At 49.8% G+C, this 20147-nt stretch overlaps 1 protein-coding gene across 1 annotated transcript in view; it reads right to left on the reverse strand.

Annotated features, from left to right (window-relative positions):
• The window catches only part of C12H2orf76 (chromosome 12 C2orf76 homolog), a 447011-nt gene that overhangs the window by 413659 nt on the left and 13205 nt on the right, over nucleotides 1-20147 (reverse strand). The window lies entirely within an intron of this gene.

The following is a 20147-nucleotide window of genomic DNA, read 5'->3' on the forward strand; positions in this document are numbered from 1 at the left end:
CAGAGCTTGATCTCAGAAAGGTTAAGAAACATGCTCTAGGGCTTTGTCGCCAAGTCGGGTGGTGGGCAGCTGCCTTGTAACTGTCACCCTGCACTTCTCCTTCTCCTGTGCCTGCTGTGTGCCAGAATCATTAACACTGTGTCTTAGATCCCTTGTGAGCATTGTTCTCCTGTCTTAGGCCTCACTTCTCCCCATCCCAGGTTCATGGTTCTCTGGGTACGAACTTGCAAAGATGCCTGACATCCCAGAGCAATCATAAACAGACCCAGGTCTCGGCCGACTTACAGAAAACGACATCAACACACAAAGACTCCCCCTCCTCAGCCTCCCCCGCCACATGCAGGCACACGCACACGCACACGCACACGCACACGCACACGCACATCTGGACACAGCCAGAATACAGGGAGGGGAGTCTCAGAGTCGTGGTGCTGATGCTGGCTCTGCCCTTCGCTGACCCTCGTAGCCCTGCTGCCTCAGTCCCCCACTGGTGTCCACAATGCAGGGCTCCACTCAGCCTTGCCTGCAGCTGGGCACACACACAAACCTGATCCCCATGTGTGTAGATCACAGGCTGAGTTCCAGATCAATGCGTGGGTCCTCACCCGGCCAGGCGTCCTGCTTGTCTCCTGCCCACCATGTCCCTATAGTAACATAATGGGGCCTTCATTATCCTCCAGACACTGTGCTAGGTTCTTAGAGACATTTTCTCATTTATTCCCAATTGGGGCACGTGGTTGGTAATATTATTATTTCAATTTTACAGGAAAGGGAACATCACAGAAAGGTGAAGAAATTTGCCCTAAATCATAAAACTTTGTAAGTGGCAGAACAAGGATTTGAAGCTGGCAGTCAGGTTCCAGGTATCATTCTTAAAACACTAAATTTATACTGTCCTATTTAGCCTGAAAGTTTCATGGTGCAAACTTATACTGTGGACTCCATAGCCCTTTTTCCTCATACTGGGTTAGAAGTAACTTTTTCAGGCTCACTATTTTTATTAGGAAAAAATAGTCACTGAGCAGAACTTCTGAGGATACCTCTCCAGCTAACTGAAGAGAAAGGGGCAACCAGCCTACCATATTTAGTGCAGCAGGGGGAACAGGACGGACGGGCAGAGTGTCATGGAGCTCTAAGAGGCACCAGCTGAGGAAAGGGGATCTCAGGAGGCAGGGAGAGAGCGGAGTGGGCAGCCAGCTATGGGTTCAAATCCTGGCCTACCACTTTAACAGGGCGATCTGGAACAAGTGACTTCTGGTCCTAAGTTTCCTATCTGTAAAATGGTCACATTCCTCTGTATCTTTCAGGATTGTTTTGATGATGAAAGTGAAAGAAAGTTTGCAAAATGTGGAGCCTGGTGAGATTACATAGTAGGCTTTAAAAGAAGATTGATGTTCTAAATGTTAGTGCTTCTAAATGGCATAAGGTGTTCAGGTCTTGGAGTTGCTGCCCAAATACCAGCAATTTCCAGAGAACTCGCTGCTGCCTAATACCACTTTATTTTAAAGCTTTTCAAAGCCCCAGTTCAGTTAGGGCAATTTTTCAAGTTGCTATCAGTTGACATCTTTTGGAAGTTACTTGGCAGCAGCTGAAAGCAGAGGAGCCATATGGCCTTAGGAGGAAACACCAGGCTGGAGAAGAGGGCATTAGCGTGGAAGGTGGTCCTTTACACCTGCTCTACGGGGAATGTTTTTCTTTTTCTTTCTCTCTCTTTCCTTCTTTCTTTCTCTTCTTTCTTTTCTTTTTCTTTTGAGAAGAGTCTTACTCAGCCTTGGCTTCCTGGGTTCAATCAACCCTCCCACCTCAGCCCCCCTAGTACCTGGACTACAGGTGTACACCACCATGCCCAGCTATTTTTTTTTTTTTTTTTTTTTTTTTTGTAGAGATGGGATTTTACTATGTTGCCCAGGCTGGTCTTGAACTTCTGTTCTCAAGAGATCCACCTGCCTCAGCCTCTCAAAGTGCTGGGATTACAGGCGTGAGTCACTTCACCTGGCCCATACTAGTAATTTTAAAATACTAAAGCATTCAGTGTTAGTGAGGTTGTGGTAAAATTGATACAAGCATATGCCCTTGGTGACATTTGTGTTAGGCATCTTCTAAGATGACCCTAGTGATCCCTGGTCCTAATATTCTTGGTCCTGGTCATAATCCACTCCCCTTGATCCTCTTGGTTCTAAACAATAGAATACAGCAACATTGAGGGAATATCACCTCAGTGGTTAGATTACATAAGATTGTGACTTCTGTCTTGCTAACAGACCCTTGTCTTCTTGGCTTCACATGTTTTGTCTTGTAGCAAGTTGCCATGTTGGAGAGACCCACATGGCATGGAACTAAAGGCAGCCTCTGAGCAAACAGCCAGCTAACAGCTGGGGCCCTCACAAGGCACTGAATCCTACCAAGAACCATGTGAGCCCAGAATAGAATCCTTCCCTACTCAAGCTTTCAGATGAGACCCTGTGTATTAATTCATTCTCATGCTGCCATGAAGAAATACCCAAGACGGTGTAATTTATAAAGAAAAGAAGTTTAATTAACTCACAGTTCCACATGGCTAGGGAGGCCTCAGGAAACTTACAATCATGGCAGAAAGCACCTTTTCACATGGTGACAGGAGAGAGAATGAGTGTCAGCAGGGAAAAATGGAAATGTAAAATCATCAGATCTCTTGAGAACTCACTCGCTATCCTGAGAATAGCATGGGGAAACCATCCCCATGATTCAGTTACCTCCGACCGGGTCCCTCCTGTGATACATAGGGATTATGGGATTACAATTCAAGATGAGATTTGGGTGGGGACACAAAGCCAAATCATAGCACCCCAGCCTCAGCCAGCACCTTCATTGCAGCCTTGAGAGCCCCTAAAGCAGAGAAGCAGCTAACTTGTGCCTGGATTCCTGACCCATAGAAACAATAAGACAATACATCCATATTGCAGTACGCCATTTGGTGTGGTAACTTGGTATGCAGAAATAGATAACTCATACTCTTTATTAATTGGCATAATGTTTTTGGAAAGCAATTTGGCAAAACTTGATACAATCATGAAAGTTTATCTTTTGACTCAGTAATTTCACATCTGTGTATTTCCTAGGGCTGTAACCCCATAGAAATTGAATACTACATGCCCAAAGAGGTACATAAAAGCATTAGGTATAAATTACAACAAAATAGCAATAATGGAAATGTTAAATAGCAGTGACTTTGGAAGTATCCACTTGTTGAACATTGTTCAGCCATTAAAAAGTATAATTATGAAGACTAAAGTAGAAGCATGGGGAAATATTATTTATAAATATCAAGTCTTTTTTTAAAAATGAGGTACAATCTGCATGGTGATTGCAATAATGTAAACATGGTAAGACCTAGGAGGAAATTCACAAAATTTGAAGTAGTTGTGTTATAGGGGAATTTTGAGTGACTTTATTAATTCAAGTAATAAAGACTTAGCACTATATATATTTACGGTCACGCATCACTTAACGACAGGGAAATGATTCTGAGAAATGCCTTGGAAGGCAATTTCATCTTTGTGTGAACATCATAGTGTACTTACACAAACCTAGATGGCACAGCCTCCTACACACCTAGGCTAGATGGTGTTGCCTATTGATACCAGACTCCAAACCTGTAAAGCACATTGTTGTGCTGAATACTGTGGGTAGTTGTAACGCAATGGTAAGGATTTATGTATCAAAACATAGAAAGGTAAAAATACGGTAGTGTTCATCTCATGGGACACTGTCATATACGTGCTTCCTCGCTGACTGAATATCATTATGCAGCGTGTGACTGTGTGTAAGCATGAAGGCCTACTCAGAGGTACCCTGGACCTCCACCCTCTCCCTGCAACGAAGTGACAGCTTCTGGCGTCCCTGCTTCTGGCCCTGCATTCTTGGGGCATGGCCAGCCTTCTGTCTGTCGGTTACCGTGGTGGCTATGAAAATGTGCCGCTCAGACCTGCTGCGGCGCGGACTTGACTGACAGCCCCAGCTGCTGTTTCTCTCCGTCCACCCGTGCTTTGCCTCCACAGGCTGCTTTCCACCAGTGATGGAGCGTGGGGACAGTACTGCTGCAGGTGGATCGTGGGACTCCTCCAGTGGGTGACTGTGGCTCAAGAACTCCCCAGTGGCCTGGGCAAGCCTTTCTCAGAACTGCTGTGAAGTCTGAGGCCTGTCCTCCCCACTCCTCCACAGGTGTCAGACCTGTACTTTGGTCTGAAGGATCTCCCTGCCTTCTATCGCCTCCTTCTTTGTCCTTCACAGGCAGTTCCCTCAATATGGCTCTTACTCATGCAATCCTGTCTTTGTGTCTGGTTCTCAGAGGACCTCCACTAACACGTGCTGGCGGGCGCCTGTAGTCCCAGCTATTCGGGAGGCTGAGGCAGGAGAATGGCATGAACCTGGGAGGCGGAGCTTGCAGTGAGCTGAGATCTCGCCACTGCATTCCAGCCTGGGCGACAGAGCGAGACTCTGTCTCAAAAAAATTTTTAAAAAATAAGAATTTTTATTCTATAAGGAATTATTGTTACTGTTATAACAACAGGATTGGAGTGATGAGGACTGGATTGTAAGAAGTCCAGAGCCACCTGGACTCAGAGCCACCCTAGCTTTGGATTTCTTCCAGTCTCAGCCCCCTGGAGCCCTTGCTCCCCAAAGGGACTTGTTCCCCACTAGAGGTCAAGGGTAAGTCATAGCAATGGACCCAGACTCTTGTTATTACCCATGACATGGTTTGAATCTGTGCCCCCACCCAAATCTCATGTTGAATTGTAATCCCCAATGTTGGAGGTGGGGCCTGATGGGAGGTGATTGGCTCATGGGGGTGGTTTCTAATGGTTTAGCACCGTCCCCCTGGTGTTGTCTCCTAAGTTCTCATGAAATCTGGTTATTTAAAAGTATGTGGCACCTTCCCCTTCGCTCCCTCCTTCCTGCTCCAGTCATGTAGGACGTGCCTTCCGCCTTCCGCCTTCCGCCTTCCGCCATGTTTGTAAGTTTCCTGAGGCCTCCCCAGAACCCGTCATGCTTCCTGTACAGCCTGTGGAACCATGAGCCAATTAAACCTCTTTTCTTTATAAACTACCCAGTCTCAGGTAGTTCTTTATAACAATGTGAGAATGAACTAATACAACCCACCCCTACCGTATACCTCTCCTACCCTCTCCCCAGCAGGCTGTGAGGACAGGGTGCTCATGCCAAACCCTGAAGGCATTACGAAGGCTGCAGGGCCTAAGCTGGGGCGTGGGTCTGAGGAGCAAACTAAGGAGCAGAGCCCACGTGGAGAGAGGGAGGGAGCCAGTGTCCACATGCCACACAGACAGCAGTGTCATTGCTCTGTCATCACACCCTGCGTGTTTATAGACTTCACTGTCATCAAATGAGACCTGCCAGAGTCTAACACCTTGACACTGGCTGGCTAGTTAAGCCTGGACAGCTCACAGCCTGGCTGGAATTATGCTTGCGTTTACCTAGCCCCATCAGGTAGACACTTTCAGCTGAGTGGCTCCGTTTTCCAAGCCCTGAAATCAACTTCAGTGTTGAATTTTTCCCTAATTTCAACCACATGTGAAAGACCAAAGTCCTAGCCCTTTTCCCTCGCAGTAGGGACACCCTCACTTTCCCAGGTCCCTGAGCTCGTCCACTTCAGAGTTAAGTACAGCAGATTGGGAAGGCCCTCCTGGTTCCACAGCTGTGAGAAGCCCTGCAGGCCTGAAGCATGCATGTCTTTGTTGATTTGCTGAGGCAGGAAGGATCTGGAATCAGTCCTGGAAGCCTGGAGTCCACTAAGGTACCCTTGCCGGGGGGCAAATCTGTGGGTGCCTCTCCAGGCAGCTTCTGGCCTCAGAGCCAGACTACCTGAGCTAAGATCCCGGCTCTGGGCACGGCTTTGGGCACGTTCCTGAGCTTCTCCATGCCCCAGCTTCCCTCATATGTAAATGGGAATAATGATAGTGCCCAGCCCCTGGGGTTGGTTTGAGTGAATATTTGTAAAGCACCTTGGACAGTGCCTGGCACAGAGTTAAAGCCTGAGGAAGTGGAGCATAGTTTCCATTCACCAGTCATTGCCCAAGGTGCAGTTGTCAAGCAGTGACTGAATTAGAGCTGGCCCAGTGTGACACTTTTGGAGATGTCTCAGGTGGCTGTGAGGTGAGTCAGGGTTGGCAGCACTGCCCCACACAACATTCTCAAACCCCCAGCATGGTTTTATTGATGTTACTGACGCCCCTGCCAGCTGGGACCTCTCTAAGGGCAGCAGTGAGCCACACCCATCTTTTCTTCCCAGTACTGGACCGTGTCGCTGTTCAGGAAGCGTTTGCTGGATACTTGGCCCGTGTGAGAGAAGGGAAGGGAGCGTGGCATGTGGGCAGGCCCCAGAGGTCCTGCCCTGTCAAGGTCAGCTCAACACACACTTCTCTGGGGGCCACACGGGAGAGGCTGCTGTGGTAAGGCCTGTAGACCCCAGTCTTGTCCCCTCAGGATTAGGCTCCTCTGAAAGGTCCCCGTCACCTGGTGACATTGCTGTGGCAGCAGCTGGAGGCTGCCCTCAGCCACCGATCCCCAGGTCCAGAGCCACGTGCCCATGTCCTGACACCTGATTGTCCTGTGCTGGTCCCCCAGCCTCGCAGTCTGGACTCCACCCCTGCAGAGGAAGCACACGCCGACATCACAGGTGCAGAGACCACTCGGAAGCTGGGCCACAGCTGCCCATCCTGGCCCGTCGGTGCCTCCCTCTGCTAAGCCTGGAGACCCTTCGCTTCCTCTACCTCCTAACAACTCCTGTTGGAGCCATTTTGAATGCAGCCCTAAGGCTCTCCCTGTCAGCCAAATGGGTGTCAGAAGCCATCTGTGCCTGAGCTGGTGGCAGCTGCTGGGAAAATGCTTGCATCCATATGAATCGATTTTGTTTTGCCTCCTAAGATCTTCAGTTGAGCAAGGGGAGATTTGCTGAATTATTCAGAGGTTTCATTAACCTGGGGAAGGCTGAACTGACGGCCCGGAGAAGGGCAGGAGGAATAAAGCCTGGACACAGCTAGAGAGGTCCAGCCGGCGTGAAGGCCTGTGGCCCGAGGAGGGAGCCGTGAGGTGTAGCCCAGGCCATGTCCCCAGGCGAGCAGCAGCTCCCACCAACCCCTGATGAGGTCGGCGCTAGGGTAGCCCTCAGCAGAGGTGGCAAAGTTGGCTTTTGGTGCCTCACTGAGGTGAAGCTTCCCTTTGGCCTGTTCTGCCCAGCTCCATGCTGGAACTTTCAGGGAACAACACCCCAGCTGCCGCCCAGTGCCTCAGGCTGTTTCCTCGCCTTCTCATTCAGCCACCAGGAATCCTTTAGAGAAAAGCAGGTAGGCCGGGCGCGGTGGCTCAAGTCTGTAATCCCAGCACTTTGGGAGGCCGAGGCGGGTGGATCACGAGGTCAGGAGATCGAGACTATCCTGGCTAACATGGTGAAACCCCGTCTCTACTAAAAAATACAAAAAACTAGCTGGGCGTGGTGGCGGGCGCCTGTAGTCTCAGCTACTCGGGAGGCTGAGGCGGGAGAATGGCGTGAACCCGGGAGGCAGAGCTTGCAGTGAGCCGAGATCACGCCACTGCACTCCAGCCTGGGAGACACAGCGAGACTCCATCTCAAAAAAAAAAAAAAAAAAAAAAAAAAGAGAAAAGCAGGTAGGCAGGCGTGGTGGCTCGCACCTGTAATCCCAGTATTTTGGGAGGCCAAGGCAGGTGCATCACTTGAGGTCAAGAGTTTGAGACCAGCCTGGCCAACATGGTGAAACCCCGTTTCTACTAAACATACAAAAATGAGCCGGGTGTGATGGTGGCACCTGTAATCCCAGCTACTCAGAAGGCTGAGATGGGAGAATCGCTTGAACCAGGGAGGCAGAGGTTGCAGTGAGCTGAGATTGCGACACTGCACTCCAGTCTGGGTGACAAAGCGAGACTGTCTCAAAAAAAAAAAAAAAAAAAAAGAAAAGAAAGAAAGTCAGGGATTTGTTCCCAGGTTCATATGGAAAGCAGTGGCTCAGAGAGGTTAGGTCCACTACACAAAGCTGCAGGTGGTGGGGCCGGCATGGGGACCTGTGGCATCTGCCCCTAAAGCCTGTGCTGTTTACCTGTCATGGTTGTGTCTGCAGCGAGGAGGCAGGGGGCCACAGGTCAAGGCCGTGGCCACAGCAGGGAGACAGGAGCCACAGCAGCACCCTTTTGTGGAGCAGCAAAGCCCCCTGGAGACCCTGGGGCACCCCACCCTGTAGTAGGGTGCTTTTGGGGAGTGGGTTTGACGCAGTAGCACACAGGGCACCCAGGAGCCCTGAATGGGCATCTCAGTCATGTGGTCACTGCTTTGTCCTCATATGACAGAGCTGGCCAGAGGCCTCACTGCTAAAGATCGGTCTCTCCTAAACCTTCCTCCGAGGAGAGGAAAATGCAGAGTGAAGTTGGGTCAGCTTTTGGAGAAGGAGCGTCTGTGCCAGCTGGCCCTTGTGAAATGCAATCTCAGACTGGCCTGGGAGCCACTCAGTCAGACCGTCCACAGGCAAGACCCAGAGGCTGCTGTCTGCACAAGCTTCTCTCTGAGCTGGCCCGTGTGTGCCCTAGAGGTCAAGATTCACTACTTCTAGGGAAGCCAACACTGAGGCTAACGTTCTCTATGTACCCGTGGGCAGAGCCTCTCAAGCCCGTGCAGCCCCTTCCGAGAGAAAAGTCCTCAGCCACACCTGAAGCAAAGGGCTCCTGCGGGTGCCACATGACCCGCCCACATGACCGCTGCCCACCAGTTGGAGTCACAGAAGACACACAGACACATCACACATATCACACGCAAACATACCACATACCACATACACATCACACATATCACACGCAAACATACCACATACCACATACACATCACACATATCACACGCAAACATACCACATACCACATACACATCACACATATCACACGCAAACATACCACATACCACATACACATCACACATGCCACACACATCACATGCCACAAAAAATACAACACACAAACATACCACATACACCACACATCACATACACATCACACATACCACACACACCACACACACACAAACACATACCATATACACCACATAGCACACACATCACACGTACCACACATACCACACATACCACACACACCACACATACCACACACACCACACACACAAACACATACCACATTCACCACATAGCACACACATCACACATACCACACACACCACACACACACACCACACACACAAACACATACCACATACACCACATACCACACACATCACACATACCACACACATCACACATACCACACACAAACACATCACATACACATCACACATACCACACACACCACACACACCACACACACACACCACACTCACAAACACATACCACATACACCACATACCACACACATCACACATACCACACACATCACACATACCACACACAAACACATCACATATACTTCACACATACCACACACACCACACACACCACACACACACACCACACTCACAAACACATACCACATACACCACATACCACACACATCACACATACCACACACATCACACATACCACACACACCACACACACACAAACACATACCACATACACCACATACCACACACATCACACATACCACACACATCACACATACCACACACAAACACATCACATACACATCACACATACCACACACACCACACACACCACACTCACAAACACATACCACATACACCACATACCACACACATCACACATACCACACACATCACACATACCACACGCAAACACATACTGCGTACACCACATACCACATACACATCACACATGCCACACACATCACACATACCACAAACATCACACATACCATACACAAATACACAACACACAACATACCACACACAGCACAGAAACCAGCACACAAACACGTACTGCATACACACACCACATAGCCACATATGCACATCATATATCACATATGCATCACACATACCACACATAGCATATAACACAAACATACCATATATATGCAACATGCCATACACACATAAAACACATGCCACACATGCAACATACTGTACACACAACACAAACACCACACAACATGCCTCACACACAACACACAAACACACCACACACATCACATACCAGATACAACACACAAACACACCATACACATGCAACATACCACACACAAACATATACCACATACACCACCCACCACATACACATCACACACCACGTATCACATACACATCACACATATCACACACACCACACACACGACACACATGCAACATACCACACACACATACAGCACACACATACCACATACACAAACCACATAGCACACACATCACACATACCACACATACCACACACACAACGTACACACCACACACATGCCACACACAAACACATACCACATACACCACATGCCACACACATCACACATACCACACACACGTCACACACAACACACACCATGCACAACATACCATGCACATATAACACAAACACATACCACATACACATCACACATAGCACACATGTGCAACATACTACACCTGTGCAGTTTGCCATACACACACACCATACCTCCACACGCATACCACTCACCTCACACTTCACCTCACACACACACACACACACACACACCCCAGGCAGCATTTAGAAGTCCAGTCTACGTAAGTTAAGGGTGATGTTAACTCGCTGCCCCCACCAGATTCTCGGCATATCTGAAGCAGAGGTCAGGGAGAGCGGGTCAGCTCTTAGCAAGGCCTTAGGGCCCCTCAGAGACAGCAGGGCTGGAGTTTAGTGCAGGAGTGGGGTCTGCCCTGGACCCTGTGCGTGCAGCAGTGCTGTTGGCCGGGCACTGTCCCCGTCCTCCTCCTGTCCCCTTTGAAGGCAGGTGTGGCCACATGGCTGCTCTGGCCAGTGGATTTGGTATGCTCAGGGCCACTTCCCCGCAAAAGCATTTGAGAGCCAAGGTGGCCTTCTCTGTCTTACGTGCCCCTGATGGAGCCCCAGACCTTGGGCCCCCGGTGAGGATGGCGGGGAGCAGAACCCACTGCACTATGGGCCTGTGGCAGGGCAATAAATAAGCCTCTGTACTTTGAAGGCCCAGATTTGGGGGTTGTTACCACAGCATCACCTACCCCAGCCTGCTCCTATACCACACTTAGGAGCCAAACCACCAAGGGCTCACTCACTCTGTTTGGACAATTCATGTCATTTGGGCACTAAGCTAGAAGGACATGTGGAGTGGCTCATTAAGCAGAGGTGAGAATTCTGCTCCTAGGAGGCAGTGCTGCAAATCTGTAATGCTGTAATGCTCCACATACCACATACACATCACATCACACCTCACAGCTCAGTGGCAGTTGATACAGCAAAGCCCTTCTGAAAAACAAACATCAGACAATGATTGTGCAACACAGAGCTGCTAAAAATGCTTCATTTATGAGTAGGAAAGAGTCTCTTTGTGTCCTTCATTTTTTTCCATTGAAAGAGCATAAGCTCAACGAAGGTGACAGCCCCGGAATGTGGACAAATGAGACTGGGAAAACGCCATGTCTTCATTCTCTATCCCTCCCCCCACCTTTCACACCCAGCCCTTTGAAAAGCAGAAAGCAATGCACAGATGTAAGGAGCTGTTTTCATTCTTGTGGTTACAAGCCCTCCCCTCTGTTCCCATGGCAGCCTGGCACACTCTGCCATGCACTTTTCACACTGCATTTTGTCTGGTTCCTTGTCTGTCTCTCCCAACTGGGCTGTGAATGTTTTGCAGGCAGGGCCTGGCCTTCCTTCTTGCATCCTGGGCACCTGGTCCACTGGAGTGCTCAGTGATTGATGAGTGGGTGGGGGGTATGGGAGATGGAACAAGGGCAGAGAGGTGGGGAGGAAGCACCATGCGGGGAGGCCTGCGGGCTGAGAATCCAACATGCGGGGAGGCCTGCAGGCTGAGAATCCAATCCAAAAGCATTTCCTGAGCACCCGCTGTGTACAAGTCACAGCACAGGGCTCTAGCTCTGGGTAAGAGTCCAGATTTGTATGACATATGTATCAGTTGATAAACCACTCTCATGTATGTTATTTTTGTGAACTTCACAGCACCCTGGGGTAGTAAGTTATACACAGTTGATCCTCTTTTGAGAGTGGATTTACAGAGTTGATGTGGTGTGTAACAAAAATGGCAGTAGCCTTGACCATGCATGTTGTTTTGAGTCCTGGCATTGACCCCATCCAGCTGTGTGGCCTTGGGAAGCCTCAGCAGCATAAGAAGGGGACTGGCTCTCCAGGGGCCCACTGCAAGCATGGCCCGGCCTGGCCTAGAACCTAGGACTGTTTGATTTACCCAGCGAAAGGTGTGCAGCTGCCCTGAGTCTGTGGGCAAGCTCAGACCTCAGGGGCGAGCCAGACCAGGGAGAGGGGCCAGGGGCTGTGACCACCTCCTCTCCGTGTCTGCAGACCATCCTACAGGGCCTGGCCCACGGGGCATGCAGTGAATAAATGCATGAGTGAGGTATAGGCAGCCTGAATGGAGACGGTGTTCAGAAATCCCAGCTGTTCAAAAGCATGAGGGCAGAGTTCAGTCCTCAGGGATTAAACCAGAATCAAGGGAAGAGGGTAGCTGGGTGGCAGCTGTTGGGGTCATTATTGAGGGTGCTGTAAGACTGGACGTGGGGAGAAGGTCTATTGCTGGTATTATCATTTGCCACTGACCTCATGGTGACCACAGTGTGGGGGCAGTGCTTCACGCAGACCTGCCACATCTCTACCACCAACCCTTCATTTATTAGCACACGTTTGTTGAACATCTACTATGTGCCAGGCTCTGTTCTAGGCCCTGGAGAAATCACAATGGATAAAAATCCCTGCTCTGCTATTCTAGTGAGAGACGCAGCCGATAAACAAGGAATAAGTCATTATAGAGCGTCCAGGAAGATGGACCGGGCAGCAGTGGGACAAGGGATGGGAAGGGCTGGGTATGGGGGACAGATGCATTTCTCAGCAGACCGGCCGAGGACAGCCTACACTGAGAAGGTGACGATGGAGCAAAGAGGAAGTGAAGCAAATGGAAATCTGGGGAAAGAGCTTTCCAGGCAGAGGGGAGACAAGGCCAGAGGCCCTGAGGCAGGAGCGGGCCTGGCACATTTGAAGTTGGAGCAGGGAGGTGGGGGGAGAAGGGGAAATGATGTTAAGGAGGTGGGGGAAGGGGCAGATTGTATAGAGTCTTGTGAAGGATGGACAGGGGTTTCCCCCCTGCCTTTATCTGGAAGCTGTTTTTCTAGCTTCATTCAGCTGTTGAAATCCATTGTCTCTCCAGCTACCCCCGTCTCTGACAGAAGCACCCTGCCCTGGGGAAATTCTCACATGGCCAGACACAGGCCTGGCTGACCAGCTGCAGGCGGGTGCTGACAGTTCCAGCACACCTTGGCTTCCTCAGGAGGTCCAAAGGTACAGTCCCCAGAAGTGCCGGTCACACTCAGCTTGCCTTGAATTGAACCACAACAAAACACGGAACCAAACTCCTCAACAGGACTGCAGGGTCAGGGTCTGCCTCCGCTTCCGGTCTCCACATGGGCCTGCTTTAGTGATCCAACTCTAGAAGTACAGGCTATTTGGTCAGGTGCTGTGGCTCACGCCTGTAATCTCAACACTTTGGGAGGCCAAGGCTTGTGGTCACTTGAGCCTAGGAATTTGAGACCAGCCCAGGCAACATGGTGAAACCTCGTCTCTACTAAAAATATAAAAATTACCCCGGGCATGGTGGCGGGCGCCTGTAGTCCCAGCTACTCAGGAGGCTGAGGCAGGAGAATAGCGTGAACCTAGGAGGCAGAGGTCACAGTGAACTGAGATGGAGCCACGGCACTCCAGCCTGGGCAACAGACAGAGACTCTATCTCAAAAAAATAAAATAAGTCCAGGCTATTCTTTCTTACCTCCAGACATTTGCACATGCTGTTCCCTCTGCCTAAAGCACTGCAGGCCCCCTTCCCAGAAAACTGCTTGATTCCTCACCCCTCCCCTCTGTCTGCGCTGCTGTGGCTCCCTCTGCTTCCTCTCTCTCTCTCACTCTGGATTCGTTGCTTTCTGTCTCCTTCCTCTTCACAGCAGCCTCCCTGAGGGCTTCCCCTCCACCCTCCGAAGGTTCACTGAAATGAACTGGTACTAGACAGATTAAAGGCATGCAAATGTATGAATGTGCAAGTATGCACAGGAGCCATACAAAATATGAGGCTCAGAGAAGGGCCAGATGGCTGGAGCTGAAATAACACCCTCTTCATAGGGGAGAGGGAGGTGGGGGAACATAGGCAATTTTGAAGCATAATAAATTATTTTTAGGGGAAATGAATGAGCCTAAAAAACAGACAATAGCCTGGGATGAAGTTCCTCTGAGCTCCAGGGGAGGCAATGCCAACTAGCAGGAAGGTGAGGGGCGGAACTTCACTGCCAACAAAGGTTGCCTTATGATGAAGGCAAAGTCTGCCCGGTAACCTCTTGGAGCGGCCCTCAGAAGGACAGATGAATAGTCTGCCTGGGTGTGGTAGCAACTTTTATTCTTTTCTCTTCTCCTGTGGTTAATCTTTCCGGTTATTTGATGAGATTCCTAGGAAGGGGGTCAAAGTGTTCCTTCTGGAGGGAACTTCAGAGAGATCCCCTCCCTGCACAGGTGGGGGAAGAAACAAGAGAAGGCTGCAAAGTCTTTGGTTCTGAGACAGCTTCTAAGGCCTTCCAACTTCCTTTCATTTAAAAGTGCTCAGCACCCCGAAGCACCATGCTTTGAGGTATAATTTTCTGAACCCCAGCAGCTTGCACACAGGTACCAAGACATTCCGGCTGAACAACAGGAGGTAAGGAAGCAAGTTATTGGCTCACTGGTTCTAATGACCAAACGTCAGGGTGAAGAGGAACCTAGGATGGAAGTGAAACAGCAGATGGGGGTCTTCTCCTAAGTGGCTTGAGATGATCTGTGAAAATGGTTCGCTATTCATTTGACCCAGAAAACCCTACTAAATCTTGCAAATCAAGATGTTTCCATCTTTGCGTTCACTTTAAGAACACTCGTGAGGCCGGGTGCGGTGGCTCATGCCTGTAATCCCAGCACTTTGGGAGGCCGAGGTGGGTGGATCATCTGAGGTCAGGAGTTCGATACCAGCCTGGCCAACATGGTGAAACCCCGTCTCTACTAAAAATATAAAAACTAGCCGGGTGTGGTGGTGGGCACCTGAGGCAGGAGAATTGCTTGAACCCAGGAGATGGAGGTTGCAGTGAGCCAACACGGTGCCACTGCACTCCAGCCTCGGCGACAGAGTGAGACTGTGTCTCAAAACAAAACAAAAAAAAGGACACTTGTGAAACTGCCCAGGTCCTCAAGGGTATGCATATACAAAAAGCCAAGAAGTATCTGAACGATGTTACTTACAGAGACAGTATGTACCTGTATTCGTTCATTTTCACACTGCCATAAAAACTGCCCCAGACTCGGTGATTTATAAAGGAAAGAGGTTTAATTGATTCACACAGTTCAGCACGGCTGGGGAGGCCTCAGGAAACACGTTCATGGCAGAAGGTGAAGGGGAAGCAAGGACTTATTCACAAGATGGCAGGAAGGAGAAGTGCCAAGCGAAGGAGGAAGAGCCCCTTATAAAACCATCAGATCTCGTGAGAATTCCCTCACGATCACAAGAACAGCATGGGGGAACCGCCCCCATGACCCAGTCACCTCCCACTGTTGCAGGACTTTTCCTTAGTTCAGTTCAAGACAGGGCTCTTTGTCCCACAGCTACAAAACTTCAGGCTCGCAGACAGTTGGAATGGTGAGGAAGACAGGGTTAGTGCTTCCCACCAGCAGCTAGAATCCCAGGTTCCACACAGTAAGAGGAGGGGCCAGGCTCCTCCCCACTGCACACGGAATGAACCTCCCAAGGCTCCACCCCAGGGTGCAAGCCAGTTGGAGTTTTCCCAGGGACCCCCTCCCACCTGGCGTCTCACCACGAGGTCACTGGCCCAACACGCGGGGATTACAATTCAGATTGCAATTCAAGATGAGATTTGGATGGTGACACGGTGCCAGACCATATCAGTGCCATTCTGATGTTACAATGGGGGAGTTGGTAGTGCCGAGGCCAAGAAGTGAGGCTGGACACAAAGTCAGTGGTCCAAAAAGAGTGCTGAGTTTTTGCTGCACTCGCTTAAAAATGCAGAGAGCAATGCTGAACTTAAGGGTTTAGATGTAGATTCTTTGGTCATTGAGCACATCCAGGTGAATAAAGCACCTAAAATGCCCCTCCAGACTTACAAAGCTCATGGTTGATTAACCCACACATGAGCTCTCCCTGCCACATTGAGATCATCCTTACTGAAATGGAACAAATTGTTCCTAAACCAGAAGAGGAGGTTGCCCGGAAGAAAAAGGTATCGCAGAAGACACTGAAGAAAGAAAAACGTATGGCTCTGGAATAAATTCAGCATAAAATAAATGCAATTGAAAGGAAAAAAGAAAGAAGAAACAGGAGTGTGAACAAGAGGTGGGTGTACGTGGGGCACGGATCGTGGGAGGGGACAAGCAGGAAGCTGGGTGCCATGGGAATCTGCAGGCCAGTGACTTCCAAGGTGAGGCCAGTATCATTGTTTCTTTTGGTTTACTCTTGTTGGGAGCCTGAGAGTTCCCGTGGCGTTGTCCTTGGCTTTCTGGGACATTTAAAGCAATGGTCAACTCGAGCTTGTCCACATGGAGAGAATGCTCCATCTCCATACGCCAGGCAGGTACTATGTTAGGCCTTCTCATATCTATTCTCCTTTCATCCTCACAACACTGCAATGGGGAGATTCTCTGCTTTGCAGATGAGAAGAAATGAGACTTACGGAAAGGGTAAGGGTTAAGAACTTACCCACAGTGGCACCCACCATCAGGCCATGTTCCAAAGGGCAGCATCAACTGCAAAGACCATGATCTTTTCTCTTTCCTTCTGCCTCCTAGATTCAATGACAAGACTTGGCCTATGGTAAAATGGAAACATGATTTTGTAGGTCTCCTGGTTCCTAGGCAAGTGCTCACTTCACTGAAGGCAGTTTTTCCTGCAGACTTCTGTCCTAGGAGATCCACGTGGGCTTTGTTTTTCTCTGCAGCTATCTCGGCCTCTCTCATGAATAGGTAACCTTGCTTTTTCTGACTGTTTTGAGATCTTTACATGCTTGCATTTGCAATTCCCTCAGGCCAGGCCTGTGCTGGATACAGGGAGCCCAGGGAGGACACTGTCCCTGCAAGGCTCACAGCCTTCCCTTCTCTGACTCGCCACAGGCCTGACTGATCCCAGGGACAGGAGAGCCAAGGACAGAGGTGGAGGCAGGAGGGCAGGAGTGTGTGATGACCTCGTAGTTCTGAAACAGCAGGTGATTCCTCCCCCATCCCTTCAACCTCCTTTTCCCTTTATTCCTTTTTTTCCCCCCTATTTAAGCTGCTGTGTCTTTTGCCCCAGGGAAGAGGTATGAGAGCAGAGAGCAGAAAAAAAGCAGTTGCTTCCTGACTTTTGTTTTCTAAGCCTTCCTAGAGCCATAGGGGAACAGAAAGTTACTTGGGCTTGGACAAAAGATCTAGAAGAAAACAACAGGAGCATAAGAGAGGAAGTTGAGCCCGCCCAGACTAAGGTTCCTCGGGCTGAATGAAGGGAAAAAGGTGAAAAGTGGGTTCTAGGTACTGCCTCCTAACTGAGGCCCTGGGAAGTAGCAAGACTGTGGGTGAGTTGAGGGGATTGAGAGCAGAGGAGCTTGGCCTTCATTTCCCTAGGGGGTCGGGGGAGCCAGGTTGGGGGTGGGGTGGGGAGAGCTGAATAGAGCTCTCCTTACCTGTTCTTTCAGAAAGTCCAGTGTCCCAGTGAAGTGACAAGGCCATAGAGGGGTTCCTGTCAATCCCAATGTAACTGCCCAAGGGATTCTCCTTGCTGGCTGCCTAGACAGAGCCGATTTATCAAGACGGGGAAATGCAATGGAGAAAGAGTAATTCATGCAGAGCCAGCTGGGCAGGAGACCGGGAGTTTTATTATTACTCAAATCAGTCTCTATTATTACCAAAATCAGAGTTTTTAAAGATAATTTGGCAGATAGGGAGGCTTGGGAAGTGGAGAGTGCTGACTGGTCAGGTTGGAGATGGAATCAGAGAGGATCGAAGTGAGTTTTTCTTGCTGTCTTCTGTTCCTGGATGGGATGGCAGAACTGGTTGAGTCAGGTTACTGGTCTAGTTTCTCAGCTGATCCACTGAATGCAGGGTCTGCAAAATATCCCAAGCACTGGTCTTAGGTTTTACACTAGTGATGTTATCCCCGGGAGCAATTTGGGGAGGTTCAGACTCTTGGAGCCGGAGGCTGCATGACCCCCAAAATGTAATTTCTCATCTTGGAGCTAATTTGTTAGTCCTGCAAAGCCACGCTGGTTCCCAGGCAAGAAGCGGGTCTTTTCGGGAAAGGGTTATTATCAATTTTGTTTCACAGTCAAACCATGAACTGAATTCCCTCCCAAAGTTAGTTCAGCCTGTGCCCGGGAATGAACAAGGACAGCTTAAATGTTAGAAGCAAGGTGGAGTCAGTTAGGTCTGATTTCTTTCACTGTCATCATTTCCTCAGTCATAATATTGCAAAGGCTTCAGCAATGTAACAAGTGAAGGGGTCCTACCATCAGGAATGTGGGGCCTCTCATGGGAACTCCTTGGCTACTGGCTGCTGCCCAGGAACATCTCAGCAGTGAGTGAGATGGTGCTTGTGAAGACAGATGACAAAGAGGATTGGTGGCTCCTGTCTTGGCACTACGTAAGAGTTCCTTTGTTCACCCACCTTGCTCTAGGACATAATCCCAGGGAAAGGGCAGGAGAGAACCCTGAAATGACTACAATTAAGTTACTACCACTTTTTGCTGGAATTGGAGATCAAAATAAAAATGTAAAAATTAATGCAAAATAAAGTTACTTTTCTTATTCACCCGAGTCAGACACAAGCAAAAATGCCATGGGAGCAGGGGAAAAGGGCATAAAGATTGCACTGGGTGGGTGGGGAGTGTGATTGCAGAAGGCTTCCTGGAGGAGGTGAGGCTGAATTGAACATATTTAAGGTTGTTGATATGTATGCCAATTTAAATTTCCAATAGTGTCAGAGCTCCTGCTCTAACCAAAACAGCCCTCTATCCCAGGGATGTCATCCCTTGCATGCTCAAAGCCCTGTGGGAACTTCTCAGGGGGCTGGTTCCAGAGCGTGGGTGCATACTATTGACTATCCTCAGAGTGGCCAATTCCTGTGACCCGCAGAAGCCCTCTGGGCACTGTTTCCCGCAGATGCCCTGTCTGGCCAGCAGGGGGAGCAAGCTCACCGTGGCCCAGGGCGTGGCCGGCTTAGCAGGAGCCCCCGGGGGAAGGGCCGGTGGAAGCCCAGAGAGCTAGGAACACCTCGTCGCTTTACTAGCCTGCTAGGGAGTGGCACCTTTGTCACCATTGGACTTTTAGCCCTCAGCCCTCAGCCCTGGGCTCAGCCCTGCATTCTCCTCTAGAACAATTCTTTTGGGTACTACTCCTGACTAGTAACTGGGCAAAGAAAGTAGGAGTTGATGGCACATCATGGTTTCTAGGGACGTCTTGGGACAGCTGGGAGCGGGGCTGGGCCTCTGGGGTTTCTCACCTGAACTCTCCAAGCCTGTGGCCTGTGGAGAGGCCCCATCCACTGAGTCATGTAAAATGGCAGATGGTGACAAATAATTATGGGCAAAGCTGCCCATCACACTCATTGAACAGGGGCCATGCCAAATGTCCCTTCATACTACTACTGATAATAACCTGTAGTCCCACCGTATTATGACATGTTATTTAGCAGTTAAAAACCCTGGCGTCCAGGGATATTTAATGACATGGGATACTGCTCACATATAATGTGGATGTTTTTCTCCATTCGTTCTTGCAGAATCTTGCTCTGCCCTGCCCCGCACCCCAGGAGGTTGGCCCCATGCTCTGCATTACCCGGACTCCCTTCCCCTCTGGCTCCAAGCTGGATTCAGCCAACGGGAGACACCAGCAGAAGATGGAAGGCTGGGAGGAGAGGCTGGGATCTGTCTCCTCCACTCCCTGCCTGTCTCGGGGCCTCCAGGACTGCA

The sequence above is a fragment of the Macaca thibetana genome, chromosome 12, assembly GCF_024542745.1.
Source record: "Macaca thibetana thibetana isolate TM-01 chromosome 12, ASM2454274v1, whole genome shotgun sequence".
NCBI lineage: Eukaryota > Metazoa > Chordata > Mammalia > Primates > Cercopithecidae > Macaca > Macaca thibetana.